This window comes from Ovis aries, chromosome 3, assembly GCF_016772045.2.
Source record: "Ovis aries strain OAR_USU_Benz2616 breed Rambouillet chromosome 3, ARS-UI_Ramb_v3.0, whole genome shotgun sequence".
Classification (NCBI taxonomy): Eukaryota; Metazoa; Chordata; class Mammalia; order Artiodactyla; family Bovidae; genus Ovis; species Ovis aries.
Genome location: NC_056056.1, coordinates 170319888 through 170337617, shown reverse-complemented (window position 1 = coordinate 170337617; position 17730 = coordinate 170319888). Strand labels below are relative to the sequence as shown.

General features: G+C 40.8%; 1 protein-coding gene across 7 annotated transcripts in view; it reads right to left on the bottom strand.

Annotated features, from left to right (window-relative positions):
• The window catches only part of ANO4 (anoctamin 4), a 454665-nt gene that overhangs the window by 248188 nt on the left and 188747 nt on the right, over positions 1 to 17730 (bottom strand). The gene's annotated exons all lie outside the window — the stretch shown is intronic.

Genomic DNA, 17730 nt, shown 5'->3' with positions numbered 1-17730 from the left:
AGAGGTATGCAGAGTTATTTTTAAATTTCTCCAAGGAGGAGAGGAGGATATAACCTGGGCCAATTTGTAAATTCTAATGAATTTTAAGAAAGGATGACTCAAATCAGAATAAGGTTTAGTCAGCCAAGGAAAAAACAATAACAATGCAAAAAAAAAAAAAAAACAACATAAAACGTGTAAGGGAGACAAACCTGGGCAGTGCCCATCCAGGTAACAGCCCCAGAGTTCAAGATTCCCAAATGCACAGGCAGACAGCACTGACACACAAATTTTCTCTCCTTTATCCACTTAACTGCCCTTACTCTGACAATGCTCACAGACAAACTGCAGATTAGGATTTGGCTTCCAGGGCAAGGAGACCGTAATCACAAGAGTGTTCCCATCTCCCTGGAAGACAGGGTCCCCTGTGTAGATTAACAGCTGGTATTCTGGGTGTCCATGCATCTACCTCCTCACAAACAGGATACTCTACCCCATGAATGGTAACTAAGCCTGCAATGCTCTGAGGCTGAAACCTTGTTGTTAGGAGATTTACCCTGCAAAAGCCTGCCATGCTCAGTGGCCACTCGGGAGAGAGCCTGGCAGCCTTCCCCTCCCACTGCATGCCCTGCTCTGATGCACAGCTGCCTGGGCAAGTGTGAGCCTTCCTCCAAGCAGGACTATCACGACAGCAGCCACCTGGCATCCCCACACTCCCTCCCACCGTGATATGCTCCACATTTCCAGACAGGTGCAGGACAAATGTCTGCAGACCCATAAAGACTCCAGAAAAGGGACTCCCATGGTGATCCAGTGGCTAAGACTCTGCGCTCGCAGTGCAGGGGCCCCAGGTTCCATCCCTGGTCGAGGGTGTAGATCCCTCATGAAGCAACTAAAAGATTCTGCACACCGCAGTGAAGACTCAAGATCCCACATGCCACAACTAAGACCCATGGCAGCCAAGTACATTTATTAAAATAAATATTAAAAAAGACTCCAGAAGAATGCAGATAGATTTTCAGGTGACAGATAAAGGGGCTGAGAGGGACGCTTTAAGTCAACATCAGACAGTACACAACAGTCTCAGTCTGCAATAGATGGCACTCCCAGGACCATATTTTCTTGTCCCTTTTCCAAAGATTATTGGGCTGAAGGAACCAGAATGGTGAGTCAGCATGGCACTTCTAGCTCTTATCTAACAACCTCTCAAGGAAACACAAAATGACAGAAATGTGAAGAAAAATTACACAGTAGAAATAAACAGCAGAGATACTTGAAGTTGTTGAATTCCTGATTAAAAATCTAGTAATGCAGATGATGGGGAAAAGGTCAAAAATAAAAAAGAATTCACAAGTACTACCAGGAAAAAGTGGCTATGAGGAAGATGGGTATGTTATAGGGTAACTGGGGGCAAAACCCTTGATATCTGAGCAAAGCCATCTGGGTCCTCCATGAATTAGGAATTCTCAGAGGTACAGAGACTGGACCATCAGCGCTATCCTCATACAGTGGCTGAGTCAATGAAGGAGAGATGTGTAAACAAACAGTACACAAGACAGCAAATACACTCCAGGCTTACAGAAAGCTAACATTTACAGGAGACTCAGCAGTCATGCGGAGAAGGGAAAGGCAACCCACTCCTCAATTCTTGCCTGGAGAATCCCATGGACAGAGGAGCCTGGGGGGCCTGCAGTCCATGGGGTCACAAAGGGGCGGACACGACTGAGCAACTAACACACACACACACACACACACACACACACACACACACAGTCACATCTTCAGAAAGGAACTGCCAGCAAATAAAGTGCATCATCCACCTTGTTCTTAACTTCTTTGGAAGAAAAGAAGTTGATTATCTATTAAACAAACTCAATATTGATCATTATCCCAATAAGGCCTCATCACAACCCTAAAAGACAGTATTCACTTCTACGTTTGAAACTTGAGGCCCAAGAAGTGAAGCTACTCACCTAAGGCCACACAACAAGTGAGCAAAGAATCTGAATTCTGATCTTTTCCACTTTAGCATGTAGCCTGATGAATGAGATATCAATCCAAGGGTGAACTGTATGAAGTCAGTAGTGGTTCTGAATAATTTAATGAGGCAGGGTTGGAAGGGAGAGTGTGCTGACACTCCTTTAGACCCAAACTCTTATGAAACCATCTGTTCCCCCCTTTTCCATCCATTGAAATGTCTCCCTGGTTCCTGACCAGTTACCAAACACCTTCGGCAGTAAGAAACTGCCTCTTCCTCCAGAAGCCCTTCCAGCTCCTCTGGCCCAAGTCTACACTCCGGTCTCTTTAAACTTGCCGTTAGTTCTGATCACACCATGGCCTTGTACTCTCAGTCACCTGCTGGCAGGCAGATGACCCATTTCTTCCACCAGCTCCACAGTCTCTAAGGACAAGGATCACATGGTGTACTTCTGACTCTCCCCTCAGTTCCCAAGTACTTTCCATACAGAGACGGAGGTGACAATTCCCCTTCTTCAGCTCCTTCTCACTCTGCACATTGGGTCCTGCATGGTGCAAAGACTCCATAGGCACAGGCACAGCACAGAGTCAACAGCTGGTCAAGAAAATGACATGTTCACCTGTGTAACCCATTTTTAATGTAGTGCTTCTGATTTCAATACACCCTCATCCTCTTTCCTAGACAACTTCAGGCCTGAGGCTTGGCTCCTTCCTTCAACTTCAGCATCACTTCTGTCCCACTCAGCTGAAAAGATGGAGCCCAGGGGTTATCAAATCTCTCATCTTCCCTCCCTTCTACCCCCAAATATCTTTTAAACATGACGTTTCCTCTTGAGACCTACCATCTATCTTACTTGAAAAAGATCTTAAGTCAGAACCTTGAGAAACACAAACCTTTAAGGATGACAAGTGTATGGTGTGTGGTTAAAATGTGGGTGCTGGACTATTTACAATAGCTAAAACATGGAATGGGTCATCATGCAAAATGATGGGCTGGATGAAGCAGAAGCTGGAATCAAGATTGCTAGGAGAAATATCAATAACCTCAGATATGCAGATGACACCACCCTTATGGCAGAAAGTGAAGAAGAACTAAAAAGCCTCTTGATGAAAGTGAAAGAGGAGAGTGAAAAGGTTGGCTTAAAACTCAACATTCAGAAATGAAGATCATGGCATCCGGTCCCATCACTTCATGGGAAATAGATGGGCAAACAGTGGAAACAGTGTCAGACTTTATTTTTCTGGTCTCCAAAATCACTGCAGATGGTGACTGCAGCCATGAAATTAAAAGATGCTTACTCCTTGGAAGAAAAGTTATGACCAATCTAGATAGTATATTGAAAAGCAGACATTACTTTGCCAACAAAGGTCCATCTCACCAAGGCTATGGTTTTTCCAGTGGTCATGTATGGATGTGAGAGTTGGACTATAAAGAAAGCTGAGTGCCAAAGAATTGATGCTTTTGAACTGTGGTGTTGGAGAAGACTCTTGAGAGTCCCTTGGACTGCAACAAGATCCAACCAGTCCATCCTAAAGCAGATCAGTCCTGAGTGTTCATTGGAAGGATTGACGCTAAAGCTGAAACTCCAATACTTTGGCCACCTGATGCAAAGAGCTGATTCATTTGAAAGATCCTGATGCTGGGAAAGATTGAGGGCAGGAGGAGAAGGGGAAACAGAGGATGAGAAGGTTGAATGGCATCACCTACTCAATGGAGATGAGTTTCAGTAGGCTCTGGGAGTTGGTGATGGACAGGGAGGCCTGGCGTGCTGCAGTCCATGGTGTCATGAAGAGTCCGACATGACTAAGTGACTGAGCTGAACTGAACTCCTAACTCTAAGTTCTCTTTCCCTCCTTCTTCCCAAAGGTGGGGGTACTCACTTCCTGGGGCTACTACAGCAAATTACAGTAACTGTGGTGGGCTGAAACAACAGAAATTTATCTTACAGTCCTACAGACTAAAAGCCTGAAATTAAGGTGTTTCTCATAGCTGTGAGAAGAAATCTATTCCTTGCCTCTTTCAGCATCTCACAGATGCCAACTGTCCTTGGTGTTCTCTGCCTTGTGAGCACATCACTGTGATGTCTGTCTTTACTGTCATATCACCTCCTCCTCGGCACTCGTGTCTATCTCCCTCCACCGCTCATCCTTTTAAGGATGCATGTGATGGCACTTTGGGCCCACTTGGAAAATACAGGCTAATCTCTTCATCTCAAGATGCTTAGCAGCAAACTCATCTGCAAACAAGATCCCATCTGCAAAGTCTTTCCAAATGTCACATTCACAGGTTCTGGGGTTAGGACATGGCTGTATATTTTGAAGCCATAATCAGAGTGAGGATTTCCAAAGGTTCTGATGTGGGTCTTCTCTTTCTCTCCATCTTCTCACACATTCCGTGTCTCCAGCTGACAACTATGTGTGGTCATCTTCCAAGTGAATCTTACTTTGCTCTGTCTCCCAAATTTCAAGCCATCTTTCCCACCATGTTTGAGTCTGCTCTTGGGAAATTCAACAGGTCTGTCCACAGAACACAGCAAGTGTTTAACGTATTGATAAAGCAAAGCTTAGATTTCTAAGCTCCTTGTATATTTTCTTTGTTTGCAAAAATTCTAACTGAAATGTAAGCATTTTACTCAATAAAATACAATTCTTCTGTGCTCTTTGTTTCTGGCTTACTCCCAAACTGCACTAGCTCTGGCCACATTGTGCGATAGAAGGGTGCCTATGTAGAAGTGATTTGCTTTCATCTAAATGTCATTCCTGTGATTCAGAGGCGCTCTATGCCACGGGAACATCTGGAGCTCTGTCAATGTTTTACAGCTTGCAGCAACAGCGCCAATGTGTTGCATCACTCTCCTTGTCATTTGTTAGATCAACCATGTTTCAAGACACCAAAAAACCATGTTTTGAATATCACCATAAGCTAAATATGACTCAACTATTCCTAATTAAAAAATAATCCGTGAAAAGGGATATTTATTTCTAGTGTTCTCTATTTCTCAGATTTAACTACTAAGGTAGAGAACAAATCCATCTCCAGAGGCCTGATGACAGGACTTGCCGCAGCCCAGCCTTCCTCCATCACACCATCCACAACATGTCTACTCCTATTTGATCTTCCTTCATTGGAACAGGCTATTTGATGGGTTGGCATCCGTATATTCACAAACCTGGCAGTACCAACACATCAAAACCAGGAAGGACTTCCTGCCAAGTTGCTGTTATTTGTAATATTGTGACAGTTGTCTGTCTAAAGCCACATCACCTTGGCATTCAAGCACTTTGAAAGGAGACCAAAATGCTAAGGACTAGATATGACACTATCCAGACTTCACTTTTGGTTCAGTGTCTATACGAAGAACTTACAGGATCAGAAAAGATAAGAGCCTGAAACAACATTCAAGTGTTAATTAAAGTGCTAGGGATAAATTACCAGGGTGTCTCTCCTGCAAACCCACTTCTAGATTCTTTATAGCCTTTTTGGTAATTTTTTTCTCTCCTATGGGACTGATTTAGGACTGATTTAGAGTCTCCTTTTCCCCCCTTGCTACAGAATTCTTCTAGAAGGACTTCATTGAAACTACAGTGACACAGTAGATGACTAAGCCCAATTCTTCGTAATTTTTCTCTGCCATGTGGCCCATCAGTGCTTTCCAGTAAAAAAGGAAGTGCATTCCCTGTTCTGTTCATTTTGGACCTGATCATTATGATCTGCTTCAGCCAAGGCAATGTTAGCAGACACGATGAAAACATAGACATAAAATGTGCTCAGACGGTGATGGCTGAGTTACTTCTTCCCTGCTCTCTGTCTCAGGACTTCTGAGGACCCAAGGCGACCTGCACCTGTCAGGTGGTCCCTTTTCCATGGCTCCAACTCTGCTGGGCTCTAATGCTATCCTCGCCTCTTCAGACACTGTAAAGACTTCCCCAGATGGTTCAGCAGGTAAAGAATACACCTGTAGTACAGAAGATACAGGAGATGTAGGTTCAATGTCTGCGTCAGGACGATCCCCTGGAGGAGGAAATGGCAACTCCAAAATTTTTGCCTAGGAAATCCCATGGACAGAGGAGCCTTGTGGGCTACAGTCCATGGGGTCTTAAAGAATCAGACATGACTGAGCAAGTAAACACAAAGGCTTCCCACTGTTGGTAGACCCTGGGCGCTTTACTGCCTCTTATTAATGTCCTCAACCCAACCGCTCTTTGCAACACAGAAAGTCCTTTTACTAAAATCTGCTCATTAATTCAAATGCTGTTTTTTCCTGAATTTTGATGACAGTGTTGTGCAAATCCATCTCCCTCAGTTTTAATAGTTAAAGGTTCTATATTCTCGTAACTCAGTAACATCACTGAAAACTTCTTTGGAAGGTTCTCAAAAACTTCATGATTGTTAGCCTTCATTTTTATTCCCCAAGACTGTCTCATTTGGGGTCAGCTTTTCTTCTTCACTACTCTGAAGGTTAACACTCTGAATTTCTCATTTCATCTCATCCTGTGATATTTAACTTATCTTGAATCACCATATTTTCACTCAGAGAAACAATGAGAGAATGACTATGAATGTCTTGTCATTTTGTGGAAGTTCAAGGGTTTTCCTTGTGTTTCACACACTTAGGCACAAGGTACTCTCTACCTCCAGCCCCATCCCCACCCGCCACACAGATAGATATAAAACTCATCAGAAAAGTGTTACAGGTGATATTTAAGGAGTGAAAAGATGGATATAGGCATTTGGAAATATGCAGTTTGAAATTTATATTTTGGAAAAGAGTTCTTTTTAAATCTTCAATTATCTCTAAGAAGCCAGTAAAGCACCTCTGCTTTCTCCAAAAGGACTTTACTTATTTCATATTTTTCATAATGATATGGTTAAATGTTATCACACTCCAGGTACACAGAGTTAGGGATAGGTGACAAAAATAGCTAAGTAGAAACCAGATATGTACCCTACATGGGGAAACCCACATTTGGTGCAGACATATATACTGAAACCCCAAATTTCAGTGGAACTACTTACTAAATATTACCAATTAAGCAACTTAAATAGTATACAAGTACTATTTCATAAAATCATTGGACTCAACTTTATCTTGGCAGTTAAAAAAAAAAAGCTTCTAGAAGTGAAACACATGATGGTTTACTATCAGTAACATCAAATGATAAGCATTAACCCCTAGAGGGAACAGTGTTTTATGTAAGATTTCAGTCATTTGGCAAGTGAGTAAAATTTAGTTAAAAAGAATTTTTTATATTACAATTTATTTCTATCAACAACTAGTGAGCCTTACATGTCAGGCCCAAGGACAAAAATAAGGATGATGAAGGCTGAATCTATGTCTGTAAGAGGATACTATCACAAGGGGAAAAGTTATGCAGAAGCAACTCTGATAGCAGCAAGATGTGAAAGGTCCATAAGGGAGGTACAGCTCAGAATATGTATACTTGAGGAAAGAAGGCTCAGCACCCTTTTCCTATAGAAACAGATTTTAAAAACTGGGGGCTTTGCAGGCCATATGGTTCCTGTTGCAACTACTCATTTCTACTATGGTAGCCCCAAAGCAGCCACAGATGATGTGTAAGTGAATGTGTAGCTGAGTTCCAATAAAACTTCACTTTAAAAAAAACAGGTGATGGGCTGAATTTGGTCCATGGATTGACTTGGAAAGTTAAGAAAAGGGTTGTTACAGAAGGCTTCACAAGGAGGGTGGTACTGTCACCCAGCCTGGATTGCTGGGCAAGTTTCTAAAATGCAGAGATGGAGGGAAAGAGCATTCCTGGGAGCAAAGTCATGAGGGCATGGAAGGACAGAGTCAGTTCAGGCAGTGAAAAGGTATCCAGTCTCAAGCACATGTAGTATATATGACCATTAACACTGGCTGATTAGACTGAATGTAATGATCATGATACCTTTTGTATGGATTAAGTTTTAGAGAATTTGAGCCTTGAACATTATACTAAAGAGTATAATCTTCATTCTAAGACAATGAGGAATCACTGATGGTATGTGAGCAAGGTGGGGGGTACATCACCAGAGCAGGGATTTAAGAAGACTCCTCGATTTCATCCTGTGTAACAGATTATTGATAAGAGTCATAGGGGCCTGGATCCAAGTAGTGACAGGAGGGGCACAAACAGATTGAAGAGACAGATTGAGAGCAGATTCTGTACAACTGGATAACCTTTTTAATGTTTAGAGGTGAGAGGAAAGAATCAAGATTAACTTTGGATCTGAAGATAGCAAAAGAAATAAAAACATGGATGGGATATTTTGATAGGCAAGATGCAGGCAACAAAATGGGTTCAGCTTTGGATATACTGGGTCTCTGACTCCCTGAGACATCGAAATAAAATGTTCACTCAGCACTGCCGGAAATAAAGGTGTGGAGTTTGGACATACTTCCGGCTGGAGTTCTTTGCTAGAGGTGAATGAATAGTGAAGCTCTAAGACAGCCTGTGACTTCTAGAGGAGAGATCACAGATAAAACCTGGAGGGAACTTCTAGAGGGAAGATAACCCAAAATTAACAGCAACAATAGTTAGCATTGGCTGAGGGTTAACCATGTACCAGATATTGTTCTAAGAGTAATAAACATAGTACCTCTTTTAAGCATTGTGTCAATCACACATGGTATTAATATATGCACATTCTTTATCCCCATGTGACGGAAGAGAAAATTGAGGTATAGAAATAGTGAGTAATTGACCAAAGGTTACAAGGAAGTGGCACAGCCAGAACTTGAACCCAGGCAACCTGGCTAGCCTTCCCAGCAATGCTGCATGCAGCAAGAGAAGGGAAACAAGAGAAGGACATGCTCAAGGCAGGCCGAAGAAAGGGAGACCCGAGGAAAGAAAGCATTCACGTGGACTGAGACAGAAGTGGATGCCAAACTGCAAGAAGCTGAAGAGTGAGAGGAACACAGGCAGCGCAGACAGTAAATCGAATACTCGGAATGCAAATCCTGCGGCAGACACAACAATGGCTCCCCCAAAACATCCAAGTCCTAATCCCTGAAACCTGTGAATACCTTACTACATGCGGCAAAAGGGACTTCACAGATGCGAATGAGGACTCTGGCAGAAATCATCCTGGGTTATCCAGGAGGGCACAATTTAATCACAGGAGTCCTTACAAGCAGACAACCTTTTGTGGATGGAATCAGAGGGACGCGTGCCGCTGGCTCACTGAAGGGGCCATGGAATGTGGCAGCTCTAGAACTGGGAAAGCCAAGGACACAGATTCTCTACCAGAGTCACAAGACGGAGCACAGCGCTGCTAACAATTCAGTTCTAGCCACATGAGACCTGCATCTGACCTCTAACTTGCAGAACTTTAAGATTATAAATTTGTGTAATTTTAAGCCAAAGTGTATGGTAATTATTACCACAGCAATAGAACACTCATTCAGCTTCCCATCTCTCCCCAATCTGATTAATATTCTTGATAATGATTCTAAGACCCACCCACGTCAGCCCACCCCTGGCCACGGCCACAGACAACGGGCAATCCCCTAGTCAGCACAAGCTCCCCAACATCCAGGGCAAGGCACTGAGGGGCCAGGGAAGGAGGGAGATGGGGAAGCTAGCCCTGCCTGAATCTCCTTAATCAATACTTAATTTAACTGACCAAGAAACAAATGCTAATTCAAAGAGGTCAAAGAATTTATCAAAGCTAACTCGAGAATGCAGCCCACTAATCATTTACTGATTACAGCTCGATGTTAATAATGGTGCAGTTAGATTTTCAGCCATATGATGTGCTTCTAAAGACTCTTTGACAGATGTTAACAAAAAAAAACAGCAACAAAATGGCATTAAATTATACAAGACAAAAAAAAAGACAAAAATAAATAAATAAATTACACAAGACTTTGAAATGTAACTTTTAAATGGAATTTAATGATAATTTCAAAGGAATAATGAAGGTTATTTATATGATTGAGTTATAAAGTTGATCTCAACTAATTTTGGTGCTAACAAATACATTTCTGATAGAGTTAATAATTAATGAAAGCTTCTGGCAAAAAACCACAAAAAACCTGTATTTTAACGCCCTCTTGAAATGGCCTAAATTATTGTAAAAAAAAAAAAAAAAAGACTTTAACCATTTTTCTTAAATAAACATTTGTTTGAAGTAAGTTATCCCTGTGCCAAAATATTTAGCAAAATAATTTGCTCAAAACAAGGCATATTCACTATTCTCATTCTGTATGGTCTTTCAAAACTTGTTTGGTCATCAATTTTGGTGGTGATGATTTAGTCGCTAAGTTGTGTCTGACTCTTGTGACCCATGGACTGTAGCCTGCCAGGCTCCTCTGTCCATGGGATTCTCCAGGCAAGAATACTGGATCCCCTTCTCCAGGGGATTTTCCTGACCCAGGGATTGAATCCAGGTCTCCTGCATTGAAGGCAGATTCTTTACCAACTGAGCTACAAGGGAAGCCCTTGAAAGCCTGTCCCTAAAGCCAAGCCTCAGTATATTAATCAATCAAGTGACTGGAATCAGGTATGCATACTTTAATAGCAATGTGAATATCGTAAGCCTTAGCTAACCATGGTTTACAAGTACCTTATTCAGTAAATGTGGGATGACAGCAAGGTCAGGTTTCACAGAAAATAAGGAAGGGGGAAATAAACACAGCATTAACATTGTTTTTAAGTGTATGTCTCCTAGTGGCTGCTGATCTCCAAATTCACTAGCATTAAATACCTGCTGTAGTGGGCAAACTCTCTCTTAGATTGTTTTTCAGTCACCCGGTTGTGTCCATTCTTTGCAACCCCATTGACTGCAGCAAGCCAGGCCTCACTGTCCCTCACCATTTCCTGAAGTTTGCCCAAGTTCATGTCCATTGCATTGGTGATGCCATCCAGCCATCTCATTCTCTGACATCTCTCTTAGATTAAGGATCAGCAAAACATGGTTCATGGTCCAAATCTGACCAATCGCCAGTTTTTGTAAAGAAAGTTTTATTGGAACTCAGCCACAGATATGTTTACACATCACCTGACTGTTTTTGTATTACAACAACAGAGTTGAGCAGTTGTGACAAAGACTGTTTGGCTCTCAAAGAAGAAATACTATCTGGCTCTTTACAGAAGTTTGCCTACCCTTGTCTTAGATCAACACCACCAAGATATTTGGAAAACACTGCTCAGGTATTGTGACTTACTGACACAAACTATCTCCTTAAATGTTTTAAAGACACTAATCTGCTTGAAATTTCAAACCTTAACAGCGTGAATGTTCATAGACTTTTGCACTTCCTTCCTCTTTTATTTGGTGAGGCATGGCAAAATAACTCCTATAGCTGCTTGGTGTTTTTCCAAACTAATGTGGAAGCTGGGAACCTGTTTTGGGGGATTATAGGAAACAACAGGAAGAGCAAAAACACAGTTCCAATAGACCACAAAAAGCCTTATATGCTCCAGTAGATAGATACCATATTACATCTATCCACAATATTGCATCTAATATATAACTATATTATTAAATAATATTAAATTGTTATTAAAGAACATAATAATTATTAAATAATATTTAATAATAATTGTATTGTGTTATTCATGGAAACTGGCCTGAATTGAGTGCAATGGTAATAATAGCTCACACTGAGGCACTGTGGCAAAGAACACAGATTTAGGGTGCAAACTGCCTGGGTTCAAATCCTGCCTATGCCACTACCAACTGTGTTCTTAATTAGCTTCTAGGGGCCTCAGTTTCCTTATATAAAATGGGGATAACAGTACTATCTACCTCATAGAATACAGCAGTTCTGGGCACACAGTGAATTCCATTAAAAAATATTGATTATTTACAGCAATATATTAACAATCTTACTATTGAGAATGTGATTAGTGGTTAAGAGTGTAGGTTCTACAGTCTGTCTACCTAAGTTGGCCTGTATTCTGGTTCTACTCCTTTCTGGCTGTGAGAATTTGGACATGACCCAATGGGGGGATAATAGTAACATCTACCCTTGGACTGTTTTGAGGATTCTTTGAGTTAATACATATAACACTGCCTGACAGAGTATATACTCAATAAATGCTAACTATTTTTATTATTTTCAGTATTAGTATCATATTATTAATATTTTCATCACCATGTAACTTGCCTGATGTTAAATGTTCTACATTATGAGGCACTATTATCAATACCATTTTAAGGATACAGGAACTTAGACATAAAGTTAAGTAACTGGTTTCATTCACTGAATGATGTAACTGGGAACTGAGGAGACCTTTGGGTCTACATAACAATAGAGGCTGATTTCTTTAAGGGAAAACAGGCTGATTAAGAAACAGAAGAATTTTATAGTTTCTGGTCTTACATTTAGATCTTTAATCTATTTTGAGTTTATCTTTGTGTATGGTGTTAGGAAGTGTTCTAATTTTGTTCTTTTACATGTAGCTGTCCGGTTTCCCCAGCACCACTTATTGAAAAAGCTGTCTTCGGCCCATTGTATATTCTTGCCTCCTTTGTCAAAAATAAGGTACCCAGAGGTCGCTCAGTTCAGTCACTCAGTCGTGTCTGACTCTGTGACCCCACGAACCGCAGCACGCCAGGCCTCCCTGTCCATCACCAACTCCCAAAGTCCACCCAAACCCATGTCCACTGAGTCGGTGATGCCATCCAGCCATCTCATCCTCTGTCGTCCCCTTCTCCTCCTGCCCCAATCTTTGCCAGCATCAGGGTCTTTTCAAATGAGTCAGCTCTTGGCATCAGGTGGCCAAAGTATTAGAGTTTCAGCTTCAATATCAGTCCTTCCAATGAACACTCAGGACTGATCTGCTTTAGGATGGACTGGTTGGATCTTGTTGCAGTCCAAGGGACTCTCAAGAGTCTTCTCCAACACCACAGTTCAAAACCATCAATTTTGGGGCACTCAGCTTTCTTTATAGTCTAACTCTTACATCCATACATGACCACTGGAAAACCATAGCCTTGACTAGACGGACCTTTGTTGGCAAAGTAATGTCTCTGCTTTTTAATATGCTGTCTAGGTTTGTCATAGCTTTTCTTCGAAGGAGTAAGCGTCTTTTAATTTCATGGCTGCAATCACCACCTGCGGTGATTTTTGGAGCCCAGAAAAATAAAGTCAGCCACTGTTTCCACTGTTTCTCCATCTATTTCCCATGAAGTGATGGGACCAGATGCCATGATCTTCATTTTCTGAATGTTGAGCTTTAAGCCAACTTTTTCACTCTCCTCTTTCACTTTCATCAAGAGGCTCTTTAGTTCCTCTTCACTTTCTGCCATAAGGGTGGTGTCATCTGCATATCTGTGGTTATTGATATTTCTCCCAGCAATCTTGATTCCAGCTTGTGCTTCTTCCAGCCCAGCGTTTCTCATGACATACTCTGCATAGAAGTTAAAAAAGCAGGGTGACAATATACAGCTTTGATGTACTCCTTTTCCTATTTGGAAGCAGTCTGTTGTTCCATGTCCAGTTCTAACTGTTGCTTCCTGACCTGCATATAGGTTTCTCAAGAGGCAGGTCAGGTGGTCTCGTATTCCCATCTCTTTCAGAATTTTCCACAGTTTCTTGTGATCCACACAGTCAAAGACTTTGGCATAGTCAATAAAGCAGAAATAGATGTTTTTCTGGAACTCTCTTGCTTTTTTGATGATCCATCGGATGTTGGCAATTTGATCTCTGGTTCCTCTGCCTTTTCTAAAATATCAGGAATTTCATGGTTCACGTATCGCTGAAGCCTGGCTTGGAGAATTTTGAGCATTGCTTTACCTGTAGGTGCATGGGCTTATTTTTGGGCTTTGTTTCATTGGTCTATATTTCTGTTTTTGTGTCAGTACCATACCATCTCAATGACTGTAGCTTTGTAGTATAATCTCAAGTCAGGAAGGTTGATTCCTCCAGCTCCATTCTTCTTTCTCAAGACTGCTTTGGCTATTTGGGGTCTTTTGTGTTTCCATATGAATTGTGAAATTTTTTGTTCTAGTTCTTTGAAAAATGCCATTGGTAATTTGATCGGGATCACTTTGAATCTGTAGATTGCATTTGGTAGTATAGTCATGTTCACAATATTGATTCTTCTACCCAGAAATATGGAATATCTCTCCATCTGTTTATGTCATCTTTGATTTCTTTCATTCAGTTCAGTTCAGTTGCTTAGTCATGTCCGACTCTTTGCGACCCCATGAATCGCAGCACGCCAGGCCTCCCTGTCCATCATCAACTCCTGGAGTTCACTCAGACTCACGTCCATCGAGTCAGTGATGCCCTCCAGCCATCTCATCCTTGGTTGTCCCCTTCTCCTCCTGCCCCCAATCCCTCCCAGCATCAGTCTTTTCCAATGAGTCAACTCTTCGCGTGAGGTGGCCAAAGTACTAGAGTTTCAGCTTTAGCATCATTCCTTCCAAAGAAATCCCAGGGCTGATCTCCTTCAGCCCTGGTTGGATCTGGGCTGGTTGGATCTCCTTGCAGTCCAAGGGACTCTCAAGAATCTTCTCCAACACCACAGTTCAAAAGCAGTGTCTTATAATTTTCTGTATACAGTTTTTTGTCTCCTTGGGTAAGTTTATTCCTAGATATTTAACTATTTTTGTTGCAATGGTGAATGGGATGATTCCTTAATTTCTCTTTCTGATCTTTCATTGTTAGTATACAGAAATGAAAGTGATTTCTGTGCATTGATTTTGTATACTGCAACTTTGCTAAGTTCACTGATTAACTCTAGTAATTTTCTAATAAAATCTTTAGGGTTTTCTATATACAGTATCATGTCATCTGCAAACAGTGAAAGATTTACTGCTTCTTTTCCAACCTGGATTCCTTTTATTTCTTTTTCTTCTCTGATTGCTGTAGCTAGGACTTCCAGAACTATGTTGAATAACAGTGGTGAAAGTGGACATCTTTGTCTTTTTCCTGATCTTAGGGGGAATGCTTTCAGTTTTTCATCATTGAGAATAATGTTTGCTGTAGGCTTATCATATATGGCTTTTACTATGTTAAGGTAGATTCCTTCTATGCCCATTTTTTGAAGAGTTATAATCCTATAACTCTTAGTGGAAAACACAAGCAGAACACTCAATGACATAAATCAAAGCAAGATCCTCTATGACCCACCTCCTGCAGTAACAGAAATAAAAACAAAAGTAAACAAGTGGACCTGATTAAACTTAAAAGCTTTTGCACAGCAAAGAAAACTATAAGTTAGGTAAAAAGACAACACTCAGAATGGGAGAAAATAATAGCAAATGAAACAACTGACAAAGGATTAATTTCCAAAATATATAAGCAGCTCATACAACTCAATACCAGAAAAACAAACAACCCAATCAAAAAGTGGGAAAAAGACCTAAACAGACATTTCTCTATAGAAAACATATACGTGGCTAACACACACATGAAAAGATGCTCAACATCACTCATTATTAGAGAAATGAAAATCAAAACTACAATGCGATATCACCTCACACCTGTCATCATCAAAAAGTCTACAAACAATAACTGCTGGAGGGGGTGTGGAGAAAAGGGAATGCTCTTGCACTGTTGATGGGAATGTAAATTGATAAAGCCACTATGGAGATTCCTTAAAAAACAAGGAATAAAACTACCATATGACCCAGCAATCTCACTCCTAGTCATATACCCTGAGGAAACCAGGGTTGAAAAAGACACATGTATCCCATTGTTCACTGCAGCACTATTTACAATAGCTAGAACATGGAAGCAACCTAAATGTTCATTGACAGATGAATGGATAAAGAAGTCATGGTACATATACACAGTGGAATATTATTCAGCCCTAAAAAGGAACACATTTGAGTCAGTTCTAATGAGGTGCATAAACCTAGAACCTATTATACAGAGTGAAGTAAGTCAGAAAGAGAAAGATAAATATTGTTTTCTAAAGCATATATACGGAACCTAGAACAATGGTACTGAAGAATTTATTTACAGAGCAGCAATGGAGAAATAGACATAGAGAATAGACTTATGGACATGGGGAGAGGGGAGGAGATGGTGAGATGTATGGAAAGAGTAACATGGAAACTTACATTACCATATGTAAAATAGATAGCCAATGGGAATTTACTGTATGACTCAGGAAACTCAAACAGGGGCTCTGTATCAACTTAGAGGGTTTGGATGGGGAGGGAAAAGGGAGGGAGGTTCAAAAGGGAGGCGATATATGTATACTTATGGCTGATTCATGTTGAGGTTTGACAGAAAACAATAAAGTTCTGTAAAGCAATTATCCTTCAATAAAAAGAAAATTAATTTTAAAAAGGAAAGAAACAGAGAAGAAGTGGGACTAAGGTAGCAACACTGGAGGCTCCTGAATTTCCTTCCTCCAACAGTGTCACTGAATGTACCACTGCACAGGGAGCAAGTCCCTCTAAGAGGGATCCAGAAACTAGCTGAGTGACTCCTATAAATTGGGCAAAAGAGAAAATACCACATCAAAACAGGTGGGAAAGACTGAGACACATTCACACCGTATATCCCATACCAGGCAGAGCACCATACAATCAGCAGGGAACCCTCAACTCTCAGTCACTCCCTGAAGAGTGAAGGGTTTGGACCACACACCTAGTGCCCCAACTTTTAAGGCTCCCACCCAAGGCAGAGATTCCCCAAACCCCTTTGTCTTGTAACCCTTTTTGGCTTGAAGTCTGTTTTGTCCAATAGAGGTATGGCTATGCTGGCTTCTTTCCATTTGTTTGCTTAGAATGTTATCTTCCAACATTTTACTTTTAGCTTATGTGTGTTTCTAAAAGGAGTTTCCTATGGACAGAATACTGTTGGGTCTTTCTTTTATTAATCTATCCAGCCTTTCTGGTGCTTTTTAATTGGTTAGTTCAATCCATTTACACTTAGTGTGATTATATGTAAGGATTTACTACTGCCATTTTATCTTTTCCCTTCTGTTTCTCTCTCCATTGTTTCTTTTTCCTTCTGTTTCTGGGTACCTTTATAAGTTGGTGGTTTTCTGTGGTGATTCTCTCCCTCCTCAGCTTTTTAAATATTTTGTGTCTTTAGACTTATGCTTTGGGGTTACCATGAGGTTTACATAAAACGTCTTATAGATAAAATAGTCCTCTTTCTGCTGATAGCAATTTATCTTCATTCACCTATAAGGGTTCCATCCTTTTATACTTCCCTTTTTATATTTTTGATTCTGTAATTTCATTACTAAGTAGTAGTAGTTACTATTATTTTTTAAGCTTAATATATTATTCTTATAAAAGAGTTAGTGTTCTAATTCTATTTATCACCTTAATCAGAGCTTTGGGTGATTTCATGTTTTTATTTCAGCTTGAAGAGCTCTGTTCAACATTTCTTGTAAAGCAGTTCTAATGTTGGAAAATCCCTCAGCTTCTCTTTGGGGAAAGATTTCTCTCTCCTTCATATTTGAAGGATAATTTTGCTGCATAGAGTGTTCTCGGCTGGTAGTTTTTATATTTAAATATTTTGAACATGTTATTCCACTCTCTCCTGGCCTGTAGAGTTTCTGTTGTTTTTGTTGTTTGGTCGCTAAGTCGTGTCCGACTCTTTTGCAACCCTATATACTGTAGTCTCCCAGGCTCCTCTGTCCGTGAAATTTCCCAAGCAAGAATGCTGGAGTGGGGTGCCATTTCCTTCTCTAGGTAGAACTTCTGCTGATAGCTTAATGGAGAGTTCCTTTGTGGGTTACTGTCTTTTATTCCTGTCTACCTTTAAAATCCTTTACCTTGACTTCTGACAGTTTTAATATAATGTATCTTGGAGATACATAATAAGGTGTTCTATTAGCTTTATGGACTTCTAG